Source organism: Python bivittatus, unplaced genomic scaffold (assembly GCF_059951505.1).
Source record: "Python bivittatus isolate LINGU-HERP-01145 unplaced genomic scaffold, Pbiv_v1 ctg000700_np1212, whole genome shotgun sequence".
In the NCBI taxonomy this organism is placed as follows: domain Eukaryota; kingdom Metazoa; phylum Chordata; class Lepidosauria; order Squamata; family Pythonidae; genus Python; species Python bivittatus.
Window position 1 is genome coordinate 74,682,023 of NW_028277098.1, and position 8,684 is coordinate 74,690,706.

Below are 8,684 nucleotides of genomic sequence, written 5' to 3' on the forward strand. Positions count from 1 at the left end.
ATGTATGAACATACCAAGAGACTATAGATTACAGTTCTTATTAAAATCATCTATAGGCACTAATCTGGAATCTCCTGAGCACCCAAAACCCAGTTTATTCAAGTGGTATAAAATAAGACAAGATGTGACAAATGAGTATGCTTCCTTAACCTAGTACAACCAGAAATTCAAGACATTAGTATGCTGTGCTGTATGTTAAACATTCTTTGCTTCCCTACTATTTCCTTTGATCACTCTGGGGCAAGATTGGGTAGTTAATGCCAATGGGCTACCTTCACTTTTATCTGCTGTTCTGAACAGATCTGGTATTTTCAACATGTTTGTGGCAAATTTTAGCAAGGAAAAGAAAGGAGCCAGACATATACTCCACAGATTTGAAGGATGAACAGTGCTTGTCTGGAAGCCTTAATATCAGGCAAGACATCCTTTCCGTGGCTCAGGACCATTTTGGGAAGACCTAGGGCTGCAATTTTGGCACAACCATATTACCTGTGTGGTGGGGCTTTTTTTCATGGAGTTTGGATTCTGCTCTTTGAACTGCAAAGTGCCTGCCAATTGTGGTAAATATAAGTCTGATAAATAAAAATACATACATTTTAGGCTATGTTACAGTTTTCATCTGTATCCAATCTCAAAATGGCAGCAATTTTACCTATCAATTATGATTGCTAGTTGTACCCATCATGTTGACATCATTGATCCCCCCCTCCCCACTGCAGATGTCTGTCTCTCCAAGAGCTGTAAAAAAGGACACAAGGGCCATATGTGACCCCGGGGACACAAGTTGCCCATTGCTATGCTAAATGGCATAAATATAAATAAATATAAATGGCTTAATAACATAGTCTTCCTCAAAATAATTATCTCTCATATAACTAAAGCTATTCCACATACTAAGGGAATAAACTGAATACTGGCTTTCTAGAACAGAAGTTGGGCGCAGCAATTCCTTGGTAGCTTCCTGTTGGCTGCACCCAATGTACTGACAATAATATCATTTGCTTGGTTTTTGGCTTATCATGTTGTGTAAATCCTGCCACTGTGGAATGATCAACAAATTGTGACTATACAAAGTAATGGCTTAGTAATGTGTGAACCTAGTTACTGGCTCTGGGCTTGAAGCTTAATACAGTAGATTATAGCAGCCTAACATGAAATCACACAAACAGCCATCAGTTATTGCTGCTGGGACACAGATGCACGGATAGGTCACTGATTTTCTGTCTCTGTTTAATGGAGTTCAACTGAGGAGAGGGAAGAAAGAGAAGAAGAAGAAGAGAATGGAAGAAGCAAGGAAGTGGAGACTGCTGAATGCTCCTGGCTGTTTCCTGAATGCTACTGATTAACTATTGTGCTGTTGACTGCTCTAATTGTCCATTGTGCACAATTGGAACATTGCTTCCTGTTGACCTAGTTGAGGCAGTTTCAGAGGACACATAAGGAAGCCAACTCCTCAGAGAGCAAACTTAATGAGTGAGCAAGGAAAGTATATAAGGGACACCCCAAACAATCTGGACACTGAAGGAAGCTTTGTGGTCATCTGCAAGGTATGTTGCAATGTTTGTCCTCCTGTCAGAAAGGAATCCAAACTACATCTGCTGGAAATGCAAGCTTGTATCATTATTGGAGAAGAAGAAGGAGAGAATTTCTACAACACATAGTGGGGAAGGTGAGAAGTTCCTGCATGGAACAGGTGAAGCTTCTCAGGAGGGGCAGAGAGGCAGGAGATGGAGGGACAGAGAAAGGGGGCAGAGAAAGGTGAATGAATGCCAGAAAAGCAAGTGACAGTATGTTTGACTCTGAAGCAAGAGGATCAGGAGGCACTCAGCCTGTTTCAAGCTTTTGCTTTAGAAGATAATCCACAGCTATTTGTGTAAGCCTCACCAACTCCAGCTTCTCATAACAGGTGGATTACATTTGGGCCCCTATGGATCAAAGAAAGCCAAGGGCATTTTGAGGAAGAAGAGGCGTGTTGTGGTGATGGGTGATTCCCTGCTAAGTGGAACTGGTGGCTACAGAGGGCAGACTTTGTATTATGCCATAGGGGATGTGTTGTCTTCGAATCTATTGATAACTATCCCTTCCTATTGTTAGGAATAGAGAAGAATCAGACTGATCTACTGGCATTCATAAGAGTAGAGTTTGATGAACTCACTTGGAAGGTATGTTAGAACCAATGGCTTGAAATTCTGAAGAAGAAAAGGTTCAGGGCAAGTCTAAAAAAATAAGAAACTAAGAGCACAATTGCAAGCAGTTCCTGCAAGAAGGAAAAATGGGAACCAAAGAAATCAGTGTGGATAGACACAGAGCTTTCTAACATGAAAGGAAAAGGGAACGTAAACATAGAAATAGAAAGAGATGCATAAATAGAAAGAGATGCAGTTGCTAGAAATATTAACGATTGTGTCTGATATGTTAAAGCTCAGAATGAGCTGAGGCCCTTGAGAAATGTTCCAAAAATATTTTTTAAAAAGGCTTCTTTGTTTATATCAGAAACAAAAAGAAAGACCCTAAGATGCTATAGGTCAGTTGTGAGCAGAAAGGGGTGAATCAGTAACAGGTGATAGTGAGAAAATGGAACATCTTTATGTCTGTCTTCTCTTATAATGGAAATAAAGCCCTGGTTGGCCCCCACTGTGCTGCTAGTAAAAGGAGGAAGCTGCAGTTCAGGACAGTCAAAGAGAAAGTAAAAGAACATTTAGTTAATTTAAATGGGTTCAAGAATTCAAGTCTCCAGGTCAGATGAAATACATCCTAGCAGGAACTAGTGTAAGTGACTATAGAACTACTAACTGTAACCTTTGAGAACTCCTGGAAAACTGGGGAAGTCCTAGAAGACTGGAGGAGAGCATGAGTTTTCCCTATTTTCAAAAAAGGGAAGTAGGACTCCAAAATTACAGAACTCTCAGCTTGACATCTCTGCTGGGTAAAGTTGTCAAGCAGTTTATTAAACAGCATATTTGTGAGCACTTGAATAGGAATACAGTAATTAACAAGAGCTTACCATGGGTCTGACTCAAGCAAGTCATGCAAGACTAAATTTATCTCTTTTTCTGACAGAGTTACTAGCTTAATTAAGTAAGGGAACACTGTGGACATAGTTTACCTTGACTTCAGTGAAATAGTCTCTCATAATATCCTCATTAATAAAATGGTAAAATATGCGCTAAATGATAGAACTGTTAGATGGATTCATAATTGCTGAATGACCATGCTAAGAGAGTACTCACTAATGGCTCCTCACCAGACCGGACAGTGATATCTAACTGAATGCTACAGGACTCTGTGCTGTTGAACATTTTTATTAATTACCAGAATTAAGGAGTTAAGGTGATATTCTAGTAGATTACAAACTGAACACAAGCCAACAGCATGATGCATCTGTATAAAAGACAAATGTGATTTTGAGATGTATTACAGGAGCCTAGAGTCCAGCTCATGGGAAGTAATTGTCCCATTCTACTTTGCCTTGGTTTAAAAAGGACATAGACAAACTGGAGTGAGGGCTATCAAAATGGTGAAGGGATGGGGAAAAAGTCCTATAAGAAACAAATAGTTAAAGAAATAGGGTATAATTAGCTTGCAAAAAAGAAGACTGCAGTGTGATATGATAGCAATCATGAGATATCTAATAGGCTATCATATATAGGCAGGAATCAACCAATAGGCTGAAAGTACAGGGAAGAAGATTCAGGTTAGATATTGAGAGGAATTTCCTGGTGGTAAGCAGTTAACCAGTGGAACAGATTGCTTCATGCAGTGATATGCATCTCTTCACCCAAGGTTTCCAAACCGAGGCTGGATAGCATCTGTCTAAAACATTTGGCATCTCCTGCATCGAACAGGGGCTTGGACCAGATGAGTTCTGAGATGACTTCCGATTCTATCACTCTATGATTAGACATGGTGCTGCTTACAAGGGTTGTATGGCTTCTGAGCTGACTCTGTACGGAGCAAAAGACATTAAGAGCAATCTGAGCAGTGAGAACACAGAACATAACTAGCAATACTTTTGAAAGTACAGCTGGCAGCTCTTCAATATCTAAGTTGCTGAGTCTGAATAGAAGTGGTAAGCATTGTCTGAAGCATTAAAAATACTAATTATAGAACTGATATAAGCACAGAAATATTTAGGAAGCCAAAAATGGGCCAGGTTTCCCATGAGTGAATGCTCCAGTCAGCAGCTTTGATCCAAGGCTGTCCTTACCCTTCTCTCTCATATTACAGTAACAACAATCTCAAACTCACCCCAGGCATGCATAGGGTCTGCTTTTCCCCAGCCTTATGCAATACCAAACTGGGCTGATCACACACATGCATACACACGTGCAGACATGGAGTTAAGACAAAGAAGCCATGCAGCTGCCTGTTGCTCAGGAAAAAACAAACCTTTTGCTAAAAATAAACAGTGACACTGTTACTTTAAAAGAAGCTCAGTGCTGCATCCCATAAATTAAGAATCTGACAATGAAAGTGAAAATGGGACACTTAGTCTGGAAATCCACAGCATAAAAAGTGAAATCAGACCAGCAATATAGCTCACACCAGAAGTGAATGGCAAAACATACCAATGCAATTTGATACTGATTCTGCAGTATCAGTTGTATCACTGTACAAACATGGGGCAGCATTTCAGAGATGCTAAATTAAAGCCATCATAAGTACAACTGACACACACACACACACACACATAAATACATACATACATTTATACTTGAGAAAAGATCACTTAAATTGGAATTATACCTTAGCTACAAAATATAATAACTGGCAAAATATGTTTGACTTACGTGCTGTGCAAACAGGTAGAGCAGCAGCATTTGGAATTCTGACTGGCTTTGGAACTGCTGCTGAATTGGAGTTCCATCAACAACCTGAGTGCTGTGGTTCCTATCACACAGACTACTGAGAGCGAGCTAAAGTTATTGGCTGATGCTGTGCTTGTGGTCAAATATGATATTGGCACACTCAAGCACATCAAAGGAAAAATTGTATTATAGGAGAATGCTACACCTTAGTTTCCCAAAGCATATTTGGTTCTATTTGCCTAAAGTTATGTGATATCGCAACATAGTTTCTACAACAAATCAAATCCAGTGTGGTCTTACCATGCATTCAGGACTGGATCTTCTTGAGTCTAATTTGAGCATAAATATTCAGGACAAACAACTGAAACAACCTGAGCAATGTTCCCACACTGAAGTAGGATGCTGCTCCAATGCATAAACAGTACAAACAAGAGTCTATAGAGAGGAGTGTAAGTGATTAACCAAGATCAAAGATAGACTTGGATTTCTTTCTTATACTATAAAGGGAGTTCCTGATGACCATTCAGGGTGATCCATTGGCCAGCTGAAGAAAACAGAGATACAGAAAGAAGTTGCAAATGATGTGGTTGGAGATTCAACTGTAATTCTTGAAGATGCAAAAGTACCTACCCCCAAAGTAGGTTCACAAACAATAATTGCTCCATAGCTGCCAATGTCATTGAACACACCAAGCATACTTGGTGCCATTCATATATGTAATTCGCCACAGTGTAATGGGCAGTAGCAACACCTTGAGGAACAGAAGGAAGAGACCAGGACAACAGACAAAAGAAATTTGAGCCTGAGGCAGAAATGCAATTTGAGAAAGCATCTCAGACTTGACCCTCCCTAGTTCTCTTGAAGATAAAGGGAGGGAGGGGGGAAGCACATTCAGACTTGAAAGATTCTGTTACTGTAACCTTATGATAAAAGTACTATTAGCTTTCATAACTATGGTTTCCTTGTCTGGTCTACCTCAAAGGGCTGACATACAGTGGCTAGATTTGTAAACATAATACGATCTTTATCTTGGTGGGAAAGGGTGTATACTATATGGGGTTATTGTTATTGTTAATTAATTATGATTTTTTATTGTTCAGTTATTTTGGTCTACCTGTCATTCATGCAGATGCACTAGAGTTAGTTCTTCTAGATGTGTCAGTAAAGCATGCATCAGAACATCCTACTCTTCACTCTAGCACCTTGTCTGGTCAGTAGAAAAGACACAACACGTTTAATGTGCTTAGCTTCATTGAGCTGTGTAGCTGTGTCCATTGCACCAGGTACATATACCATAAATTAATAATCTGGGGGGAAAATGTATTTTTTCAATAGAATAAATTAAAACAAAAACCCATGCAGCTTCTCTTGTCTGTGTGGATCGGTGGCTGCTCAGAGGTGACTTGACTTTACAGAGCCAATGATTTAGTAAAATAGCAGCTAAACAGTTACTGATAGATCACCAACTGACTTTCTTACAGGGGTTTCAAAAGCCCTGCACACTGCATCTGTTTCAAAAACAGAAAATTTTGGAGGGTATGCTTGACATCAGCCACAAAAATCATATTGAAACATAAGGCCAGTGTGTCAGATAGCAGTGGCACTGCATGAGAAGAAATTATTATTGTTTCACAGATTTTTTATTTGTACAAGTAATTCCACATTAGTTCTGCAGTCAGGCTATGCCTCGATATTATGCATTAATAGACTTACTTTTTCAGCAGCTGATGACTGTAGTTCTAGGAAATTTATTGTTGCTATAAAATGAGTCTCTCTCTCTCTCTCTCTCTCTCCTGCTAATTGACAAAGAAGCCCAGTAATTAAAGTACAATAAAAGTTTTCCAGTAATTAGTTTCTGTAGTTTTGTTACAGGCCATCAATTGTTCTTTAATAATACTGATTGTTAACATTCAGTAGTCAGTAGACTCTCAAAGCATTCTGGGGCACAGCCACTTCCAAACACTACACATTCCATTCCCATGAGGGCATTTGCATTCAGAAGAAAGTTAACCCTCTCCTAGGGTACAGTGTCTGTATGACAGTTTTATGGTTTTGGCTAAAACAGCTGAAATAATTAATTCCTGCAGGCAGGTTCAGTAGTTCTGTGCTAGAGGGCATGGCTTCAATGTGGATTACTTTGCCCCTATTAAAATGATGATAATGATGATGATGATGATGATGATGATGATGATGACGACCTAAATGCATTTCTCAAAATATTTCTTCATTCCTTTAGCTCCAAATGGCATTGCCTTGGAATTTCTTCTTAGTTCCAATATATCAAGAAGGTAGAAAAACTGTTATCCTTTGATGCATTTTAGCTGTACATTTCAAAAATATTTCTTTCCAGCATCCAAACAGGCAGACAATGTGTGCAAATACTCTAATAGCTAGTAGTCATCAGACATGTGGGATTATATCAGTACTCACTGAAGCAAGTGTTTTGCAACCATCAATGTATATTATTGGACTGTTCAACTACTAAGCCCAACTCCGCCTAAAATCATGTCTAGTATCCCAAGCAGAATGCTTATTATTACATCCAGGCATCATGACTCAGCCACAGATTGGGAAGATTGATGAGATTAGCTTAGTTGCCTAGACCTAATTTTAAGGAAATTTTTCCCAATGGTGCCTTCTCCAGATGTGTTAAGTAGGAATTCTAAAAGTTGAAATTCAGCACATCTGCAGAACTGGAGCACCCACAGGGTGTCTGAGTGTGTCTGTGTGTGGACATTGTCTGGAGGTTGAGTCATGGCAACTAGAGTTCTTTTCTTTGTGTGAACAGTATCAAAATGGCAGGCGTGACCAAGGTGATAGAAGCCCCACTCCTTTTTACATGTATACAATGTGTGCAATGTATGTGTGCAACATTTGTTAAAAAAGAGTGGGAATTTATTTGCCCAATTATACACATCATTTTGTGCTGTTTCACTTCATTGAGGATGCCCCAGCCAGGGAGCATCACATAGAAGACTGCTTTTATTATTTTATTGCTCTGACCTATCTCCTCTGTGGTCTTCATTTTTACTCCACTCTGATCCGCTTTTTTTTAACCTAATTAACATTATAATAAAGTATGGGACGATACTGGTTCATGTGATATATTGGAGTGTAATTTAAGGGGCAGTAAATTCTGCCATGCAGTTTATTTTCAGTGTATCAGTTTTGCAATGCATCTTAACATAACACTTCTTTGAAAGTAAAGCATTATAGAACATTTGCCTTGACTGGAATTATTTTACAGTAGCTGGCAACTTTTGTTCTAGCTACCAGATGCTCATGACATGTGTAGATGAACTTCAGTTTACACAGACAAGCTCTGTGATGACCACACGAATACGTGTGGGTAATCAAAAATGCCATTTCTGAAGAATGAGTTTTAGGGGAAGTAAGCATTATTTAAATTTAGTTAAATTGCCTAATGCTATTTTCCCCTCATATCTAAAACATAGATTGGCCTAGAAACTTCAGATTTGTTTAATGCAAGAGCCCGTGAAATAATCTAGGGAAGAGGGTGATGCACTGCTCAGGAATTATTCACATCAGAGTTAGAAATACAAGAATGCTAAAGCAAGAAACACTATTTCTGGGGAGTGTGTAGAACATTCTGCTCCAGATAGTTGCAGGGAAAACAAATCCTCCTAATGTTAAAAATGTGCCATTTTCATCTATGTCCAACTGGAGATAATCATAACAAAGTACACCTGTGGCACAAATTATTATTGTTACTATTGTTATTATTATCTACACACAGTTACCAGATAGTTCTGACTGGATTTGGTACTTTTGACTATTAAGTCCTTCCCAAGGATCTAGGATATTTAAAGATATAGTTGTAATATGTGCTGTTCCAAATAATGCAATTTTTTGTAA

At 38.9% G+C, this 8,684-nt stretch overlaps 1 long non-coding RNA gene across 1 annotated transcript in view; it reads right to left on the reverse strand.

The window, feature by feature from the left end:
* LOC148214253 (uncharacterized) overlaps window positions 1-6,722 on the reverse strand; it is a 133,586-nt gene extending 126,864 nt beyond the window's left edge. The window contains exons 1-3 of the long non-coding RNA XR_015798576.1: window positions 6,522-6,722; window positions 5,439-5,559; window positions 490-3,944 (exon numbers count right to left, since the gene is read on the reverse strand). This is a non-coding gene — a long non-coding RNA (uncharacterized LOC148214253). The remainder of the gene's footprint in view (window positions 1-489; window positions 3,945-5,438; window positions 5,560-6,521) is intronic.
* Between the last annotated feature and the right edge of the window lie 1,962 nt (window positions 6,723-8,684).